Below are 21,957 nucleotides of genomic sequence, written 5' to 3'. Positions count from 1 at the left end.
CCAGTTGATTCTGAAGCAGGAGGTCCAAGGCCACGTTTGCACACTGGCCTGGGTCAAAGTCACCACTTTTTAAATACTCAAATCCTGCCTTTTTCAGCATTCACAGGATGGATTCTTTCTTTTTTCCCCGCACTCATACTAAGTACTCAGGGTTAGATGTTGTCTCTGGGCCCCTAAAACATCTAAAAGTCTTGCTGAAGCAAACAGTACAGTGTTTTGGATTCCTAGGATGGCTCTTAATTCAGAAATCCTTTTCCAATCCATATGGTGAGCCAGGCTCTGAAGAGAGAGGATGAAAGAAGCAGTCCTTGCCCTCAAAAGCTCATGAGCACATGGGGGAGACGTTCGGTTAAATGAGCAGTCACGGCACGGTATAAGAGTAAGGATTATAAAGATAGGCACACGTTGCTGTGCAAAACAGAAGAAGGGGCACTACCCAAGACAAGAGATCAGGAAGATTTCTCGGAGCAGGTGACATCAGAACAGGGTTTGGGATAAGGAGAAGACATTAACCTAGCCAAGAAGACAGAGAGGGAAAGCACAGAGCCCAGCAGACGCATTACGTGGATGAAACATCTACAAGGAGTTCGCTATGGCCTGGGTACAGAGGCGCTGAAGAAGGATGAGCAGGGAAGAGGCTGACGGAGTAGAGCAGACATAAACTACACCTAAGAGTTTGGAAATTATTCACCGGCTAACGAGGAGCCGTTGCACGTTTCAGTTGTGGATAGAAGATGGGTCAGATGGGGGAAAGACTGGGTGTTTAGATTATTTCCTCACATAGCCAGGCTCAAATACCAAAGCTTAATAACACCAAGTCTGTGGCTTTGGCACCATATTCCTTTTTCTAAGTAATAAAAAAGTTTAAAGTTTCTATTACACATGGAAATCTGTTGACAATTTTAATCTGATGGCAGGGGCTACGGTGCTGTGACTTAATGACAGAGTCCTCTGCCAGGAGAAACAAAGAAGGTGCTGTTGCTGGCGTGATTCAACTCTGCTTTATTGCCTTATTTCACATACCCTCTCCGTTTGGTTAAATTCGTCTTCTTACAAGCTAGGATCTTCCTGATGGATTCTTCGAGTCAATCTAGGACAATGTATTTTTAGCTCAAAAGTGCGGTTAGCTGCACAGTCCTTCGCAGCCTAAATACCTTCCACCGCAACCCCGGCCTGCCTTCCAGATGCAGCCCCGCCGTGCCCCCCATGCCTGCTGTGCCCCGGTCGCCAGAGTTAGAGCACAGGCCTGCCACACAGCTGCCTAAATCCCTGCATCTGCTCATACGCTTCCCTCGGCCTTCCAGCAAGAATGCCCTTCCTCCAGCCTCATTTCCCTTCTACACTTTTCTGATTCTCCAAGCTCAACTGGTTGAGCTTCAAAATACCTTGCACCCAGACATGTGTCCTCTGATTGTCTTCTAGAGCTTGGCTTGCATTTGTGCACAGATTTGCAGCGTGAACTCCTTCAGGGACACGCACCGACTTCTGTCAGCTCTGTCTCCCAGCTCAGCGACTACACAGGGCTGAATTACACTGCACAGGGCTGCATTTCTATGTTCCAGAAACTGTGCTCTAATAACCACAACCCACAGGGATGCTCCCACTCATACTAACAGCTAGAGCTGGAGCTACCATTGACAGCCCTACTGAGTGCTTATTATGGACCAGGCACTGAGTTGAGACTTTTCATATACATATTTATATATGTGGATATAAACACACATATGTATGCATGTATATATGTATGTGTATACATGTTTATATATGTGCATCTATTGTGTATATATAGTTGAGAATATCTATGTGTACACAGTCAACTAATCCCATGCAGAGAGTATTCTCATCTCCTTTTTTATTTATTTTTTTTTTGTATCTATGTATTTATTCTTGAGAGAGACAGAGACAGCATGAGCAAGGGAGGGGCAGAGAGAGAGGGAGAGAGAGAGAGAGAGAGAGAGAGCATCCCAAGCAGGCTCCACATTGTCAGCACAGAACCTGTGGGGTTCAAACCCACAAAACCATGAGATCATGACCTGAGCCAAAACTGAGAGTCAGAGGCTTCACCGACTGAGCCACCCGGGCACCCCAATCGTCTCCCTTTTAGAGATGATTAAAATGAGTCACGGAGAGGGTAGGTGATGACCACAGAGCAGGGGGGGGGGGCATCCGAAGCGGTCTCCTCCAACAAGGAAGCCCTCACACATACACAAAGCACCTCCTTGCATTGCCGACCCCTACCCCAGGGTGACTCAGATTATGCAGGCCTGAAACCTTCAACTCATCTTCAGCCTTCACTGCACTGCCAGCTCTCAGGGAAGGCTGAGAAGGGTGGGGGAGGGCGTGTGGGGATGAATAACTGCAGAATCTTGTGGACTCGCTGCTTCATGGAAGAAGAAAGAAAGACAAATCAGTGACGGAGGAAGAATCAAGAAAGGTAGGAGAATTTGGGAGACAGCTTCGTAGTGCATGTTGTCAGAAGCATGGCTTGATTCTCGCAGTTTTCTTTTGTTATAAAGTCTATTTGTTTATTTTGAGAGAGAAAGAGAGAGAGTGGGAGGGGCAAAGAGAAGGAGAAAGAGAAAATCCCAAGTAGGCTCCATGTTGTCAGAGAAGAACCCCCCGACACGGGGCTTGAACCCATGAACTGTGAGATCATGGCCTGAGCTGAAATCAAGAGTTGGACGCTCAACCAGCTGAGCCACGCAGGCGCCCGGGTACTTGCGGTTTTAATGTCAACACGCTGACACCCACTTGCTGAATGGCTGTCTCCCATACTGGCCTATAAGCTTGGTGAGGGAAGAAACCATGACGGTCAGGTTCACAGCTGTATTCCCAACGCTTAGCACAGCATCTAGTAACGACAGTAACAGTAGCCAGTATTTGTTGAGCACCTACGTGTGCCAGGGCATTGTTCTAAACACAATCTCCATATTCCCTTGTCTAGTCTTCACAAAACCTTATGACATAGGTAGTAGTAATTCCATTTAATAGGTGAGGAAACTGAACCCTTTGAGAGGCTGCACAGCTTACCGGTGCCACACACACAAGTCAGGGCCGGATATGAAGACAGATGGTATGACCCTGGAACCGCTTTTATTTTTTTAATTTTTTTTTTTAATTTTTTTTTTTTCAACGTTTATTTATTTTTGGGACAGAGAGAGACAGAGCATGAACGGGGGAGGGGCAGAGAGAGAGGGAGACACAGAATCGGAAACAGGCTCCAGGCTCCGAGCCATCAGCCCAGAGCCTGACGCGGGGCTCGAACTCACGGACCGCGAGATCGTGACCTGGCTGAAGTCGGACGCTTAACCGACTGCGCCACCCAGGCGCCCCAGGAACCGCTTTTAACCTTCACGTTGTACCTTCCCATGCTATAGGAATCAGCCACATAAAAAGGATCCACTGAATAAACCGTGACTAAAGGAGAAACAGTCAATAGGGGCAGAGCTGGAGAAGGGCAAAGAAGCATAGGAATGGAAAAGGGTCTTTGGATTTGGCAGGTAAAAGGGTGCTGTTGGCCTTCAAGAGGGCACGGTGGAGTCCTCCCTCTGTCCCGAGGAAGGCTGGAGCACCCAAGGTGAGGGTCTCTGCTGGGTTGGTCTTTGGATCCTCAATACCTAGCATGTGCCTGGCACCTGCTTTGCACTCCGGAAAGTCTGCTATGGCAGGTGGCCCCGGCCCCCTGACCCTGGCTCCCTTCCCACATGTCCCACTGCCCCCATTTATGAGCAAAGGACATAACAAGAGTTGAAGCTACTGGGAATAACAAAGTTATATTCTTGGGCCTGCAGGGTCGTCAAAGAGAGGAAATGTTGAAGACAGCAACCCAAAACTCTCAGTTTATAACTTTGAACTGGGGATGGGGGAGGGGTGGCGGGAGGACTGGCTTTCATTGGCTGTAGCTACCACATCAAAAATAAGTAACACATGAGAACTGCAACCACATGAAGGAAGACAGCACCAACCTCAGTGAGCCTCAATACCGAAGAAGCTTCTTGTTAGAAATGAAGCCTCCCAAATGAAAAACAAGCACCGTCTTTCTTGAAGGTCTAAATCACTTCAAAAGAGACTCACAAGCCCGGCTTAGATGAGTACCCCACCCCACTTCCTTGCCGGCTTCTTCCACCACACTTTGCAGGAACTAGACCCCACTGAGCAGCAGGTCAGGGGCGGGAGGGAGTGGGGGAGAGGGAGGACCCGGCTGCTCTCTGCACGTTACTGTGATTTGCATATTACAGGACCTGGACCCAGATGGTGAGTAGGGAGGTGTTGCCATGCTCCGTATCTGTGTGGCCAGCCAGCTGGACCACTGGGCTCGGCCACACTCAGCTTCAGGAGGATGCAGATCTCCGTGAGTAGCACCGACATCTATTACCCCAGAAAGAAATTTGATATTGGGCCTAACGGGTTTTCTGTGTGTTCCTTTCTGACCATGGAGAGACCTCCCATGAAGACCAAATACGTCCACAGGAAGGTCACATCTCTTGTAGGGAAAATGTGATCCCAACACAACCCCGCTTCCTGGTGGCAGAGAGTTCAAGAAAGCACCAGAAACAAGGCAAGCTAGCAAAGAGCCAGCTAGCCGGAAGCTCAGTATGTTGGCACTAATGAAAGCAGGCCGTGTATAGGCAGCACAAATCGAGAGAGCATTTCAAAGTCACTTACACTTGGCATTCAAGAGCATTTTGGTGCTTATATTTAACTGTGGGTGTGTTTGGTATTTCTGTAATTTACAACACATGAGGCCACAATGTGAGAACCCGAAGCGGTAGGAGGCAAAGAGCCGTCCAGTTTTCCCATCCGGCTCCTGCTCCATCAGCGCTTGCCCAGGACTCGATGTTGGGGGGTGATGGCCCAGATTCCCAGCTGATGAAAAGCAGCCCAGGCTTCTGCTTTAAGGGAGCAGTCTTGGCTGAGCTCAGCAGTCTCCTGCTTTCTACCAAGAAGGAAAGGAGCAAGGAACCAATGGACTAGCTCAAAAGCCCTTCTTTCCTTGGAGTGAGCCAGTGCAGAGGAGAAGCTATGGCTGAGACCAAGAGAGGGTTGGAAACCCCCTCCAGCCCCATGCAAAGTGGGTCCATGAAAAGGGCAAAGGCTGGAGGCCTCCCTTGCTTTCTGTGTACATAGCACTCTGCCCAGAAGAGGTAGTCGAGCCGGGCAGCCCCGAAATGCTGGCCAGTGACAGGGGGAACCTCTCCCCCAGGGGAGGGCTCAGCGTGCTACTAAGGATGCTCCCTTCAAGTGAGAGGGAAGGAGGGTACGTACAGAATTGAAATGTAGGACACTTGCGAAGCATTTTGCTCACTTCTGGAAATTTCAGGGTAGACTGGGCCGGTTAACACAGCATAAGTGAAATGTATGTGTTTGTGTGCAGAGGGGTAGGGGGATTAGAGAGAAAAGCGAAAAAAGGAATAAGTAAAATAGCAGATGTTCATTTACACAAACACATGAAGATATATAAGTAAGCGAAATTGATTGCTTAAGACAGTAGTTTCCCAAGATCAGCACCCCTATTAATGGCAGAAGGGGACAAACTGCCACTCCTCCATAGTGAGTTACAGATAGGAAGACAAGGAAGGACAGTGTCCAAATGTATCTTATGTATCATAGAAATACATGCATGACAAACATTTGTCAGTTTAATGAGGACAAATGTCCTTTCCTGGTAAAGATGGTCATCATGGCCTTTATTTTTTGAAATGATGGTAAAAGTAGACGAGAATTATCTTTTTTTTTTAACTTTTTTTTTTTAATATATTTTTGAGACAGAGAGAGACAGAGCATGAACGGGGGAGGGGCAGAGAGAGAGGGAGACACAGAATCGGAAGCAGGCTCCAGGCTCTGAGCCGTCAGCCCAGAGCCTGACGCGGGGCTCAAACTCACAGACCGGGAGGTCGTGACCTGAGCCGAAGTCGGACGCTCAACCGACTGAGCCACCTAGGCGCCCCAATGAGAATTATCTTTTAACCAACTTACTTGGCCAAAATTAAAAAGGTGATAACCTTGCAACCAATCCTGTATTTTTTTCCCCCTAACTTCACTTGTCTGTGAAATGAAATGTCCAGGAACCGCTGACCTAAGACATGGAAGTACTATATAACTTCTTTTCAAATTTCAAGACTCTTGGACAGATGCAGAGTTCTTGTAAGTACTTTTTCCTTTTGACAGTTACCACCATATAGGTTACAGGGAAGGCTGACATTTAGAAGGGCACACTGTGTGCCAGCAATCACACCAGACTCCTTCTTGTAATTCAGGTCATTAAGCTCACACGACATAATTGTATGGTGGATATTATTTAATTCAAACAGGAATTTTATAACTGGAACAAAACCGCATGGTGGTGAAGTCAGGATTCCCGTCTGACTTGCAAGCCCATGCTGTCTCCTATTCCATGGCCTTGGTTATGACTGAGAGGCACACGTCACTGGGCCTGAAAGAGTATCATCTCCTCGGGTATCATCTCCCCCGGCCTCTAATTTCACAAAAGAGGAGACCAAGCAACAGTGAGGTTAGGTGACTTCTGGCCCAAGGCTTTGCTCCGCAAACCTGGCAATGGATCTAAGCTGCAACTCAGCGGGTCAACTCCCAGCCCTGAGCTCTTTCTCTCCGTGGTCCCCATTGCTTTCACAAGCACCACTGGGTGCCCCCTGCCGACCCACAGGCCCTCACCACAGTGGGGAAGAGACAGCTACCCTCCGTGCCACCCAGACCCAGGCTAAGAGCAGTGGACACCTTCCAGAGCCCACGGGCTCTGGATGTGACTCCAAGCCCGCCCAGGAGGCTCACCCCGCACAGCTGTTGCAAGGGGAAGATGCTGGAAGCCAAGTGGTTCCCTGTCAGTGGCCTCCACCCAGCTCAGGCCATGCCCCAAGGAATGGGGGCCACAGGGACAAAGGGGCATTGTATGTGGGAGAGAGAGGGGGCCTGGGGAGGAATGCACTGGGCAATTTCTTCCTCTCATTGAGCCGGCCTCACCCAGCTGTCTTGTGGTGACAAGAAGGAACCTCCGGATAGGGGCTGCACGCCCACTGTATATGACAGGAGACCCAAGCTGATTGATTGAGTTATTAGATTTCCCCAAAGGATGAAGAGCTTCATTTAGCCCGCATTGTGTCACTTGATACAATGCCCCTGAGTATACAGACACTGCCTTATCACATTCCCTTTGATTCCCTCCAAATGGAGACATTTAAAAAGAGTCCGATAACATTTTTCTGAAAGAAGCTCCCACCTCCTTTTTTTTTTCCCCCCGAAGAAGAGGCCTAGAATCATTTGTCTCCTAAAGGGGGCCCTCCTAAAGAAGCTGCCAGAGGAGCAAAAACCATTTTAATAGCATCTTCTCTTTGCTGAATTGTGTCTTCATTTTACACTGCGGCTTTATTCTCTGCCCCTTTGACACAGCCAGCTGCCTTTCACATTCCAGCTCAGAAACAGGCTAGCTTCAGGCTGTAACAGGCACCAGCTTCCAAAGCCCTTTCTCTGGATGACTCACGTTAGCCTGTGTGAGCCTGCGAGCCCACAGCGGCAATTCCTAGACCTTTGTTTCCTCTGCGAGAGGTACATTTGTGTACGCGCAACCCCAAGTGCGAAAACAATGTCTACCCAAGTACCCTGCTTTACAATGGAGTGAAATGATTAATTACACAGTGGAATGTCTGCTTCATATCTCATTCAGGTTCATCCTGTTATCAACTCGGCAGACAGAGGAAGTGACATCATGCGCCCCAGCTCCCCTTTGAAGCTGGAGGTGCCTACTGAGACTTGGTATGCCGTGCTGTGCCCTAGGCAGGAAGCATCATGCTTGGCCTTTCTGTTAAACTGTTTTAGAAAAAAAAGAAAAATAGGTTGGGCCATCAGTTTCTTAACTGGGATTTTGCATCCCATTGCTCAAATGGTGAAGAAAAAAAAAAAAAAAAAGGCCTTTTGTGAGCTCTGCTCTCAGCCAGGAGGGTTACAAAAGAGAGGAGATATGTTCTCCCAAGTGTCTTGAAATTTAAATCCTTCTGTACAAAGCACAAATATGCAGTGGGGGGGGAATGCTCAACTGAGCAGGCTTTCATGGAACCAGTGAAGCAAATCTGTCCAACACTAGTTACCCGTGTCTCTCTTTGCCCGAGGATTCCAAGCCCCCCGGTCCGTTTGCTGCCTGCTTCTCCACGCCTGTGCAAACGTGTTTTATAAGCTGGTTATCTCGGGTTTTTGTCCGTGAGTGACGGCTCTGGGAACTCTCAGCGTGGATCTGAACAGCATGCAAAATCATTTTACTTTTAAGACAAAAGACATTAGCTTCCTGTAGCTTTCCTAGCCATCTCTATCTCTCTTCCCTTCCCATCCTCCTTTCCCTCCTCCTCTTCCCCTCCCCACGGCACCAAATAAAATGCTTAGGAAATGAAGGGCACAGCTGCCCTTTCTTCCCATTAAAACAATCAAGAATGATGGTGAATTTAATATGTTTGATTAGAGAAACTCCAATTTGGTGCACTTGAATCAGCCGCCTTTGTCTTCGGCTCCAATGGCCCGATTTCAGTGGAATGTCCTCTGCTGTCCACGGCCAGCTCACTGGAGCTGCGAGAAAATTCAGCCTCTGAAAGCATTTGCCTGGCAAGCTCGGCGACCGGGTATTTATGCTGTGGAAGATGCCAGGGCCACTTCGTACTAATCAGAGGGAGCACCTCTTCATTAAATCATGGTCACTTACTGGTGACCCTTAGGGTTGTAATCCCCGGGGCCTGGGGGCCTCTTTAGCAATGTTAATTTTTCATGGATGTTATTGCTTTTTTTAGTGGATATTCGCCATTAAAATTCCAGCCTGAATCCTGTACAAACAGCCCAGGAGATTCTGGTGCTCTGCTCTCATAGAAGAAATTCAGAGACTAATCATCAAATTTACATGTGGAGTCCCTTTTATCCAAAGAACAAGTATACGCCTAATAGAAAATAAGAAAATGTGTCATAATTTCCCCACAAGGTATTATTAAGAGAGTCTGAAATACTGCCCAAGCAGCCCCAGCCTTGGAAGGTGCTTGGAAAGGAATTGATCTCATGGGGAGTTTCCAGGTTTGGAGAATGCTGCTTATTTGCACTTAAAGTTTATGGAGATTTTTATGAAGGGCTCTCATTAAATATTCTAAATAAATGTATGCTCAACAAATATGTACATCAGTGAATTAAGGGTGAGAATTTAAATTACTCTCAAAAACGTAGTACAACTCTGTGGAGTTCGGAGAGGTTTCTTGAATATGTTCCCTACCATGGCCAAAGTCAGAGGTGGCACGTGGGATGGACCAGGTCACGGGAACTGTTGAGTTCATTTGCCACTCTTTTATGAAGAGAAAGTCCCACATCTCCTGGTATCTACCCCAAATCGACCGCCTAGCTGAGAGCCCAATGACTTCTCCACCCGGACTCCATGGTAGGCAACCAAAGCTGGGGACCAGAGCCAAGCTAGAAATAGCATCCAGGTCTCTGGGTTCCAGCAACCGTGCCCAGCCTGTGAGTCAGCCTGTCAACAACATTGACAAGGTACGCACAGGGCCCTGCGAGGCTCAGGGAGAGCGGCTCAGGAAGGAGGACACCCCGTCCTTGCATCGTGCCAAGTCCCCGGGGCTGGGTAGGTGGGGTGTTAGAGGTGAACGCTTCGCTCCGAGACCGACATGTGCACCATCGGCTTTGCGGGGCCTGCAAGCCTGAGAACTCTGAGGAGGCCTGGGCATGCCTTGGCTCCACATTCCAAGGCCCTCTGGTCTTGGGCACGAAGAACGAGCGTGGCCTTCCGGCAGGACCAGTTTCCCAAGAGCGGCACCGGCTGCCAGGCTCGGAGCCACGTCAGGGAAGGCCCCTAGGAGACAGTTCTGGGCTGGTTGGTGCGGGTGAGCCCCACGCTCCTCCACAGGAGCCCAGCACTTTCTCAAACAGAACTGGGCAGCTAAGGCCCACGCGGAAGCCGCCAAGACGAATGAGTTAACTTTAGTTGCAAAAACACAACCGAGGGCTGCGTTTTGCCTCCCTTTTAAGTGTAAAAGTCAAGTTTTAAGATGCCTATTGTATAAGAATTAATATGAAAGGAATTTTATATCCTACTCTGGCATTGTGTTATAATCATGGAATGCTCTCCCCGCCCAATCTGGCTCGCTGGCCCCTGGACCGTGCCAACAATTATTCAGTTCCTCAGCGTGTGAGTGTCGCTGTGGGGACAGCCTCCAGAGACTGAACGAAAGAGGCCATGAGCGCTCCAAGCTGGAAAGAAGGGCATGAGCCCCCAGCACAGGGCTGTGCCTCTGTGCTCACACCCTGACACACCTCCTAGCCGGCTAGTCCTCCCCTTCTTTCTGAACACTCCAGGGGACCTGCATGGGAAGTTTAATACATCAACAACTGCAGCTGTATGAACACATTGTCTTTGATGCAACACACAATGGGTTCCAGAAAAGGAAAACAAAATACTCTTTAAACAGTGTGCTGCATTCTGTTTGGAAATTGAGAGTCCAGGGCAAAGGGTTTTCCTTGGAGAACCAGAATGGGGGTGGGGGGGTGGGGCTTGTTTCTGCATTTTTACTTGGCTTGGGAACCAGAGCTCATTCCCTTGAGCGTAAAGATTTGACCGGGACTCCGCAGAATTTACCATTTCAGAAAGGAAGTTCTGAACCAGCAAGGGAAAATCAAATGTGTTTGTAAGTCATCAAGTGTCTGAAAGATTCTTCAGGAGGAAATGGCAACAGGTTCTTTTCCATCATCCCTCAAAAGGGAGTAGGAAGAAACGAACTTCAGATGTCGGATGAGGGATTCGGGTTAGACATGAGGAGACTTTTCCAGACTGAGGAATGCTCGGCACTGGAATAGGTCACTGAAAGAGGATGTTGAAACATGGCTGAAGAGTGAATGTGTCTGGCTTTTTATGTGTGGGGAGGACTAGAACCCTGAAATGCCAGGGAGCCCCTGGCTGCTTCGGCGGTGATAACAGCGTTTTGTATTGTTTTGAAATTCCTGGTTGTTAGGCTCCTGTTGTTACATCTTTTCCTCAGATCAACTCCCTCAGAATGGCCCTATTTGGAGGGAGAGCACTGTGTTTTCATTTCCTTTTGACCAATTCGAGTCTCACCGGGCTCTTTCTAATCTGCACTTAGGAAATGCCTCCCGGGGTCACCTCTTCCTTTCCTGCCCGTGGCGCAGAACCATAAATTCCGAGTGTTGAACAATGGCCATTGAAGGTGTGTCTGGTTGAGTTAGCTTTGTTTTCCTTTTCCTTTTTCTTAGTAGAATTCATTCAACTACATGCATGTTTTCAACAACCGGGCCAGTCCTCCTCCACACGAGGATGATGTCAGCAAACCCAGGAAGCTTTCAGAGCCAAGAAAGCCTCAGACCCAGGAGGAAGCAGTTATGGATCTCCGTGGCTAAAGTGTTCTGTGTCCACAGGATGTGAGCGGGGAAAGGGTTCCTGCCTAAGAATGCACAGAGCGGGTGAAATCAGGAGTGACTGCCGCTGGCCACAGCCGGCCGGGATATCAACTTCTTGAAAGCAAAATCGGCTACAAAAAACAAACCAAAACATGGCTACCCATTTTCTGAGGTACTTGAGGGGCACAAGTTAAACAGAACCAGTCGTCATTGCCCCACCTGGCACAAAACCAAATAAAAAGAAAGCAAAACCGTACCTCCTTGGATTGCACCCCTGGCCTGAACCACCCACCCAAATCTGTTCTGTCAGGTGCTTGTGCCCAAGCGCCAGCGCCCTCCTTTTTCAATATTCACCCACAGACTCCCAAACCCAGCCCTAGAGCAATCAAACCCTCAAAGCCATCCTAGACATCTCCCAATGTCCTCCCTCTACAATGTCCCTCCTTCCTTCTCCATCACCAAAGATCACTACCGAAGTATCTACAACCGCTCGGCTGCAGACAAACCAACCTGAAAGTGCACACCCAACGCTCCTTCCCTTATCGGTGATGTTCTACCATAATCCCATTAAATTTACAAATAGAAAAGTTGTTTCAATAAATGTAAATATTTAAGCTTTCATACATACACCCGCATAGCTTTTTGTATTATTGACACAGTGTTATATACAAGAAAGGAAGGAATTATTTACCTTAGTATATTGATCCAAATTAGTGACTGGTAGTGTTGAATTAGGTACCACACAAATGGAATAGTTGAACACAGAAACAGTGTCATACTCAACTAAGTATCTTTACTGCCTGGTAGAGTTCCTGTTTCACGGTAGTTGATAAATGCTAGCAGCTGAATGCATGCACATATAATTTCCAAGCCTCAAGCGGTAGAAAACCATCAGAGAATTCCAAGAAGGCAAGCAGAAAGAAGGTATGGTATGTTAGGGTTACTGGTAAGAAGACAGCTTTGTAGGTGGATAGATAAGTAGGATTTGGTCCCAAAGACCTGGAGCAAACCCAGGCAAAAAAATTCACTGTGGATTTACCTGTACTGTTCAGTGCCTGTATTGCCAGATGTACATGATAAGAGAAACTCACCCAGACACTGCCTAGGATAAGGAGACCCAGGGTGGCTGAAACAGGAGGATACACAGCAACATAGAGTAGCTTGATGGGTGAGCAGCTCACAGAATGTGATCTTCTCTCACACCCTTTTTCTCATAATTGTACCCCCTTGGGGATAAAGGGAATTCTTCTGGGGCTAAGGCTATAGGCAGAGTTCAGTGCCATTCTGAGGGGGGAGGAAAGCACGTGTGTGCCCCATACAACCATACAGGTGCCTGCGGGTGCCTGTTTGACCCGCTAGAGCACCTACGGAGAGAACTGGCCTAATGTTCATTATTAGAAGTATTACTGTTACAGTTAGTGTCATCCCAGTGCCCAGCACTCTGTGGTGTATCTAGTAATTGAAATGAATCATAACCATAGAGAAATGCTTAGTACGAATAGTTCCAAAAGAGAGAGGGGAAAGAAAAATATGGATGGATACAGAAAAAACAAAAGAAGAGCTCCATTAGATTTATAGACTTTTACCAGTGTTAATAAGAAATTGATGGTGTGGTGTTGGATGCTTCGTTTAGGGCATACTTAATATATATTAAAGACATGTACACCTTGCTTCCAGCAACTTTCTTCCAAAGCCAAATGAGTATAACTGGAACAACTGAAATATATACCGAAATTTAAAAGTACATTGAAATGTATAAATTATTTAAAAAGATGGTTAAGAATGCCCACGGCCATTCCTACAGCGCCCCGAACCCTTTCTGACTGAAAGGCAAAGGCAGTGTCTTTGGCCATTGACACTTCTATGTTCCCGGGGGGTGGCCAAGACTCGAAAAGCAGCCAGACTACACGCTGGCTTCAAACAACACACAGAGATAGCATTTATACGGGACAGAACGCGAGGGAACGAGACAGGATGAGCAAAGGGTACAGATAGGATTGTGTCTCCGTAGAATGTCTGAGGTTTACCACCATCGCATCGCCTGGATCCCCAGCAAGCTGATAACGACGAGCCCTTAATGCGTTCACCGCCTCTGACTTGTGTCGGCCCAGCATGCAATCGTCTAAATGATACCACAACAATGCTAGAGCACACATTAAGCACTTATTGTAATAGCTGGACTGCTGAGCAGGAGCCGTGGAAGGAGACAGAGCAGGAAACACTAAAGGTGTCTTTGACCGCATGTGCACATTCCTATTAAGTCACAGTGTGGGCTGCACTGGGCTACGGAGTGACCACAGCAGGGGAACCAATGTACCTAACGCTGCTGGTGGAATCTCTCTATTTTCAGGTTAAAAACGTATTAGACCAAGAGTGAGCCCTAGAGTAAATGATAGTCTTTGGCTGATAGATACCAACATAGGGTCAATGATTGCAAGCAATGAACTACTATGAGCTACTATGTAGATAGTAGGAGAGGAGATTTATCAGACATCTCTGTACCTTCTACCCAATTTGGCTGTGAACTTAAAACTACTCTAAAAAATAAAGTCTACTTATAAATTGAGAAAGTTCAAAAGGAAGGAAACGTTGTTATAATCCCTGCAGTAAATACAGTGATCTTACTTATCAATCAGCTTCATTCAGCAAACAGCCTGAAATCACATATTGTCAAACGCAGACAGTTTTCTAGGTCAGAAATCTGGTACAGGTCTCAGCAGACAAAAGTCACGGTGTCAGTGGGCTTCATTCCCTTTGGGGGCTCTAGAAGAGAATTCATTTCCTACTCATTCAGGCTGTTGGCAGAATCTCTAGCCGTTGTAGACCTGAGGTCCCCGTTTTCTTCATGGCTGTAAACTGAGAAAGGCTTCCAGCTTCTAGAAGGTCACCATATTCCTTCACTCATGGTCCCTTTCCTCCATCCTCAAAACCAACAACAGTGGGTTGAGTGGTCATGCTTGCCATGTCTCTCCAAACCACTATCTTGCCTCCTCTTTATTTTTATTTTTTTTTCAATTTTTTTAATGTTTTTATTTATTTTTGAGACAGAGAGAGACAGAGCATGAGCAGGGGAGGGGGAGAGAGAAAGAGGGAGACACGGAATCCGAAGCAGGCTCCAGGCTCCGAGCTGTCAGCACAGAGCCTGACGTGGGGCTCAAACCCACAGACTGTGAGATCATGACCTGAGCTGAAGTCGGACGTTTAACCGACTGAGCCACCCAGGTGCCCCGCCTCCTCTTTACTTGAAAAACTCATGTGACCCATGAAAAACTCATTGGGCCCATCTGGATAATCTCCCCAACTCAAGGCCCATACTTTAGTCACAACTGCAAAGTCTCTTTGCCAAGTAAGATAGCATTTTCACAGATGCCAAGGACTGGAGCAGGCAATTCTTTGGGAGACCATTATTCTGCCTACCACGCTCTCCTGGCCTTATTAATATGTGGCCCTGTGTCCATAATGCTTCTAGAACTACCTTCACTGAAGTCGTCTTGAACACAAATGCTCGGTCAACTCCACCATGCGACCATTCTGCAGTGTTTGACATTGACGTGACCTATTTCTTGAAGCACTTGGCTTCTACTCGCTGCAATACCACCTGCTGCTCTCCTCCTAACCCTTGGGCCATCCCTTATAACCTTCATTCGTCTACTTCTTTCCCTGAGTAGTGCAACTTCACCCATACATCTCAGGACTGTCTCCAGCTCTCCTTAGCCTTTGGTTCTGAATCATAACTGCCTTCTGAGCAGCTTTGCTTGAGGGACCTATAGGTTCCTTTCCATCCCAAACCTGACCACTTCCTCTCTCTGCATTATATACCCCGTTGTGAAAGCACCAAACCCTACTCTTCCGTGACTGCTCTTGTCCTTATCCTCTCCTCCTTCTGCCTCTCCCTCACACCCTCAACCCAGTCAGTCATCATGCCCCGTCTGTCCTAACCCCTGCGTATCTCTTGAATCCACCCTATCCTCTCTCTTTCTGCTGTCACTGGGAAAGTTCAGGCCCCCAATACCGGTCCCTAGATTCTTTCCCAGCCTCCCATCCTTGTGCCCTATCCCACCCACTCCTAGCCGTTCTTCACAGTGTCACTAAACATACATATGATCTTGTCATCACTCTGTTTAAAAGCATTGGTTGCTGCCCACTGCTGAAGAGCACCCGGTCCGGACTATGGTAGACACACACTCACAGGCACACACACACACACACACACCCTCCCACCAGGCCTCAAACCGAGTGCCAGGCTTATCACCCTGACTGCCCTTCTCCTGCTTGCTATTCGTATCCCCAGAGGGGTCTGCAGACCAGCAGCAGCAGCATCACCTGGGAGCGTGTTAGAAACACAGAAGCTCAGGCCCCACCTCAAATCTACTTAATCGGAATCTGTGTTTTGGTGAGATCCCTATTCAAATTCTAGGCACATTAGAGTTTGAGAGACATCACTCTAGGGCTGTGCTCTCCAGAGCGGTAACCTTTTGAGTATGAACAGATCTTTTAGAAATTCTCTTTATTTTCGTGTGTAATCTCCTCCATCTTAATTTGGATTTTTGCACATGTTTTATGAATCACTAACCATTTCAGCTAATCATCCCTACCTCTCACGTCCCTGTGCTTTTGCTTACACTATTTCCTCTGCCTAGAATCATTTTCCCTCTCTCCACCGACTGAAACTAGCTTCTGAACTCTCCAGTGTCACCTTCTCCCAACAACCTTCCCTCAAATAGGTCATTGCTCCCACCCCACACCCTTATAAACATTCATATTGAATTGTTTCTGTTTGCAGGCTCATCTTCCCCATCAACTACTGAGCTGCACAAGGATGAAAACCATGCCGTCTCTATCTCTGTGTCCCCAGGGGACAGCAGTCCTACCTCTTAGCTAAGTAAATGAATATCTAACTTGAAAAACGTCTGCTACATTTTTTTAAGCCTGCTACATTTTAAACATTTTACTATTTCCCGTGCCTCTATTTAAAACAAAAGAGAGTTGGGGAGCATGGGTGGCTCAGTCAGTTGAGCATCCAACGCTTGATTTCGGCTCAGGTGATGGGCCCAGGGTTGTGGGGTTGAGCCGTGCATCAGGCTCTGAAATGAGCATGAAGCCTGCTTGGGATTCTCTCTCTCTTTCCCTCTGCCCCATCCCCCAATGGCTCATGCACGCTCGCTCTCTCTCTCTCTCTCTCTCTGTCTCTAAAATAAAATAAAAATACGAATAAAAAAATAAAGCAAAAAAAAAAAAGAGAGAGAGAGGTCTTGTAATTTCTTTCTTCAGATCACATGTTCTGGCTGATTTCTCACTGGCATCACCTCAACTGGACAGAGGGTTGAAAGTAGACAGCCTCACTCACCTGTCACCAATGCAGAGCATTTCATATGTGCCCCCGATGTTCTTTCGGCTCTGTGTTTATTGAGTGTGGATACACATTACATGGAAGAGAGAAAGACAGATGCCTGGAATCAAATGTTTAGCATCTCTCGCTTTGTACAGACTTTGATCTTAATAAACAAGACCATGCCAACATTGTAACCCATATGAGCAAAGTGCTCATTTCACAGAAAAACACCTTGTTTTTCTGTCTGCCCCAGGATAACATTAGCTGACTCTGACCCTAACTAGTAAGCTACTAATGGGAATTAAGCTCATTAGTGGTGTAGTCTGACATCTTAAAACAAAATGGCAGCTAAAATTTTGCCAATAGGCATATTTCTCTAAATTACTTACAATGAAATTTGGTATGTTCAAAGAGGTCAAAGAGGCATGTAATTGGACTAAATCCATTTCTTCATGTACAAACATGTGCCCTATCTGCCACACAGGGTTACTGTGAGGTCTGTGAGACAATAAATGTAAAAAATTAGACACTTTGCAACTCTATATAAATGTATGTATGGCATTTCCATTAACAGCACTAATTTTTTTCTAAATGACTTTTCACATTTCACTTCGTCATGCAAGTGGCTGCAAATCGTCTATACTTTGTTAAATGTCTCTTTTCCCTGTCTCCTTGTTGTTTTTCTCAACCTCTTCTTGAATTTGAGGGCATACATACGTCACCTGAAATAGTAATTTGATAACGAGCACAGAGCAACTGCGTACAGAATACACCTATGCCCTTCCCTGAGTGCATTTAGTTGGAATTTAAATAAATTTTACACTTTTTCCTCCCTGAAATTTCATGTACCTGGGACTAGAAAGCATTAAACTTGAAGCCCAAAAGGTGACATGATTTCTTGTGATCCTAATACCCTTTGCCTGCTATAGAACATGATCTGCTTCTGGGAAGATGGGCATATGCTTGCTCATGTGGTGAGAGTAGACAGGTAGAAGCTAGGAAAAAGACAGGAAATAATAGGAAAGATGGGGACAGGGAGCACGGTTCTCGCTAAGACCTCACCAGCATCCTCTCCACAGTTATCTTCCCTCAACCATTCAATTCAGTGAAATGTATGAAGGATCCATTCAGGATCGAATTCAACAAACTTTGTTCCCTACCAGTGCCATGCTGCACCAGCCTCCATTGACTAAAATACATAAATATTTCATGCTTATCTACCTAAATAACTAAAAAATAACCAAATAACACAAACAATTCATAAGAGACACAAAGATGAGGCATACTAGAGGTAATATATGTCAATGAGAAAGGCAGCAGGGAAGGATTCATTTAGACTTTGAAAATCAAGAAAACCTTCTCAGAGTAGGTTGCCTGTGAGCAGGGCCCTAAAGGTGTTGAGAATCAGGTAGCCAGAGAGGGGCAGAGATTCCCATGAGAGGGGACAGTAGGGTGAGGGCAGGCATGTGTCAAGGAGCAATTCTCTGCACGGAAGAGTGAGTTACATCGTGCTGTGCAGGGGTCTGTTACATACCTCAAACAGGCTTTGCTAGGCATGGCAAGTAAGTAACTCATATTTACTTCTGCATCTCGTCTGGTTAACTGATATATAATTTACATACAGTAAAATATTCCCCAGTGTACTTCTTTTAACAGCTAGCATAAGACCCAATGACTAGCAGAAAGCCTTGCACAAGGCAGATCTTCAAGCGATATTAGAAGGGGGGTCAATGGTCTGCCATCAACAAGGTGTTATTTGACTTTATCTTCTTTTTCCATAGGACTTTTTTTTTTTTTTGTAAACCACTGAGTTCACATGCTAGATAACACTATTATCCCTCTTCATAGTCATCTGACTTTGAAAGGTCCCCGATTTCACCAACTTTCCACTTATTCATTTAAAAATTATTGCAGAGATGTTGACTCTCTGTCCAGGGTCTCAGGGCATCTGGTTGGAAAACAGCCATAGGGAATCTAAACAAAATGTGTGACAGGACATTTGATATTATTTCTCGCTTTTTGATGAATAGACACTTCCTAATTGAAACTTTGTGAACGGAAGAGATTGGGTTTATCACGGAATATATCATAATGACCGAGGAGAAAAGACAGCAGTCACTTCATTGCTTGAACCCCATTTGCACATTTATTCCCTCCATTTATGCTCACATATGCAAAGCAGGTATTATTTGCCTAATTTGATAGATAAGGAAAGGACTTGAGAGCTGAGTTAAGTGGTTGTTCAAGGTCAAATGCACAACAGACACACAACTAAAACTCAAGTTCTAGTTTAAGGCTCTAAAGAGACCAACCTCACAAGACACTTTTTCACTAAGGTAAAAGGGCTGAAATCACCTTTCAGACTACCTTTGATAAATGCACCTCTCAAAGCTCGGTTTTAGGAAACAGAAAGTACTCTCGTTATTTTAAAGAGAAGGGGATTTAGCACAGGGAATACAAGGGATTTAAGACTTACAAAATTGTTGGAAGGGCTGGAGGGATAGGCTGGGAGTTGGATCTCCGAGAATGGCTCCCAGTACTGTGCGGCCAACCCGGCCCACGAGGGGAGCCCCCTCCACCCCAAATAGAAGGCAGAGAGTTGGCAGGCTGCCACAGGAACAGCTGAGCTCCAGAACAGAGCTGTGGGATCTGGAAAGTATCAGCATGCCGCTACGATTGCCTTTCTACTGACAGGAGGCTGGTGACCATACAATAGAATTTTGCTACCGAAAAACACAGCATCTTTAAGTTCTTGCTGGCCAGAAACAGTAGCCAAAGTTGCAGAAATCTCACTTTTTATCACATTTCCCCTTTTCAAATCTGGCAGGGGTGCATCTTATTGGGAAACTCTCTCTGCTTTGTATCCATAAGCCTAACTGCAAGGGATTCTGGGAGATACACAGTTGGAATAGATGCCAGGCACCAAACTACTATACCCCCAACAGGTGGATTCTGACACAGTGACAGACTTTCCCAAGTCAAACTAGAACCAGGATTTTTGGGTTGTGCTGTAGAGACAGACGTCACGGGCCATCCATGTCCAGGTACAATGTGTGGTTGCACAGGCTTGGACCCCTCAGGCTGTGCATTAGTCATAGAGACTGGGAGGCAGTCGGCCACCCCGGAGTAGTTCGAGCCAGCCTTCTCCAGGGGAGTCCCCATGAGGGCAAGGTTTGGTTGCTGCTTGTGCTGACACAGAGAGAAAGGCAAGTGTACAACTAGATTAGGAAGTTACTTAGAAATCGAGGGTCACCCAGGCCACGGCTGATAGCGGAAGGTCAGATAAAAATCAAGAGTGACTTGAGGGCTGGATAGCCATAGTACTGGCCCAGCGAGGCAGATCAGATCTTTCCATCAAACTTTCTTAACTGGACTTCAGCATCAACGTACCAGAGAATGGAACTATAAGTTATCATCTAAGACGGCCAAAATCAGTGATGGTATGTATACTAAAAAGTCTTTGAAGTGATTTTTCATCATGTGAAATTAAAAATAAAAATATATTCTTTTTCTCTATGCATGCATCTCTCTCTCCCTCTCTCTCTCTCTTCCTCTCTCTCTCTCTCTCTCTCTCACACACACACACACACACACACACACACACACACTCTGTCAGGCTCCTTTTTATTTTAGTCTATTCGTTACTCCTCACTTATTTGCCTTTCTCACTTTTCTGTCCAGCCAAACCCAGAATATTGTATTGGGTTCTCATTTTCCCACTTCAATAAAGATGCTAAGAAAGTGGAATATACCCAGAAGACAGCAATTAAAACGGCGACAGGTCTAGATCCAATGGCACGAGACTTTTAGCCTCGGACGAGAAGTTTTCGTGTCCAGGACTCCATCATTACAGAAGAGGAGGAAAATTTGCTCTGTGCGGCTGCAGAGGGAGAAACCTGGACTAATCACTGAAGGTCACAGAAGGGGAGTTTGGGATTCAGTGTAGTCATGAGATCTGGCAACAAATGAACCCAGCTACCCGCCTGAGTGTCTCCTAGGGTATGACATCCCACTTCCAGTCACATTTACTATTTGTTCACCCGTATCTGTTGGACATACTGATTAGATTATTGCCATTTTCTCCAAATGGTCTTGAAGCAAGTCCTGGCCACAGATCGTACGCTTTCGTTTCTGTATCCCCAACTCAGCCCACAGCGCACGGCACGCAATAGGCACTCGGTACAATCTTGCCGAACGAATGAAGAGATGGACGAGGCCAATGGACACGGATGGCAACAGCAGAGAAGGACTGGCTGTCCTGTCCCCGCCCCCGCCCCCCACCCCCACCCCGCAGATAGCTGACTCAGAGCATAGGAGCTGGTGATGCTGAGAACTGGTACCTAAGCCTTGGTTCTACAGAAATGAAGTTCAACAGATAAACAGGAACAAAAGAGATGCTCGTGGGGAAGCTCAAAGCCTGATATGAGCACAGGTTCCAGGTGGAAGCTGGTGGAGGGTGAGAGCCATTAGACAAGTCTGGGCACAGATGCTCTCTTGCTTTCTCAGCACCCAGCAACAGCTGCACAAAAGCCTATTTATTTTGGACACAGGAGTAGTAGCAGAATAGCTCCTACAGAAAGAGGGCCTTTTGTTTCCAGATCTTCAAACATTCCCTGCACATGATCTCACTCAGCCTACCTCTTCCCTGGGAAGAAGCAGGAGGTGGGCGCTACCCAAGGCGCACCAACCAGCCTGTCTGGACAGGAGGTGCCAAATGGCTCTTCTCTGGCCATCAGCCACCTCGACAGCCAAGAAAGCGCGGTCTCTCAACCCCAGTGCCATCATGGGATGACTTGAAACCGTACCAGTCCCTGGTCCTTGATACTCGTGACTCATTGGTTAATATTGAAATATGTATTGCTCATCACAAACTAGGGACCCGTGACTCAGTGCTGGTTGGAATCAGCAAGGCCGAAGAAGTGTGTGTCACAATAGTGTGTGTGTGTGTGTGTGTGTGTGTGTGTGTGTGTGTGTGTGTTTGATCCAGCATAAGGTGTTGACATGAGCCCTGCCCCCTATACCCACCACACCCCCAGCCCCTTCTCACTAGCTCCTTGAAGGCCCAGGACTGTCATTCAAGTTTGACTGCTACTAAAGGGCATCAGCTGCTCGTCAGCACTCGCCTGTCACCTTATTTATAACACCCCTGGAATGAAGCTGCCTGTCCCTGCCCTGGCTTCCGCCCCCCTGCCGCTCCAGCTCACAGTGTGTGACTCTCTATTTAG

The 21,957-nt window shown here is 46.9% G+C and overlaps 2 long non-coding RNA genes across 4 annotated transcripts in view; one reads left to right on the top strand and one right to left on the bottom strand.

Annotated features, from left to right (window-relative positions):
- The window catches only part of LOC147584801 (uncharacterized), a 349,116-nt gene that overhangs the window by 115,716 nt on the left and 211,443 nt on the right, over window positions 1-21,957 (bottom strand). Inside the window, exon 1 of one of the 3 annotated variants that reach the window (XR_015253538.1) lies at window positions 16,748-17,380. The exons of 1 other annotated variant lie outside the window; for it this stretch is intronic. This is a non-coding gene — a long non-coding RNA (uncharacterized LOC147584801). Of the gene's footprint in view, window positions 1-1,385; window positions 1,544-16,747; window positions 17,381-21,957 lie in introns of those variants that run through there. One more of the 3 variants, XR_015253537.1, reaches the window with a different exon arrangement.
- LOC147584803 (uncharacterized) lies at window positions 4,262-12,027 on the top strand. Its single transcript, XR_015253533.1, has 2 exons — window positions 4,262-4,351; window positions 11,260-12,027. It is a non-coding gene; the product is annotated as an uncharacterized LOC147584803 (long non-coding RNA).

Source organism: Puma concolor, chromosome A1, assembly GCF_028749965.1.
Source record: "Puma concolor isolate L17-30 chromosome A1, mPumCon1.1.hap2, whole genome shotgun sequence".
In the NCBI taxonomy this organism is placed as follows: Eukaryota; Metazoa; Chordata; class Mammalia; order Carnivora; family Felidae; genus Puma; species Puma concolor.
The sequence above is the reverse complement of the archived record's forward strand: the minus strand, read 5'-3'. Positions and strand labels throughout refer to the sequence as shown.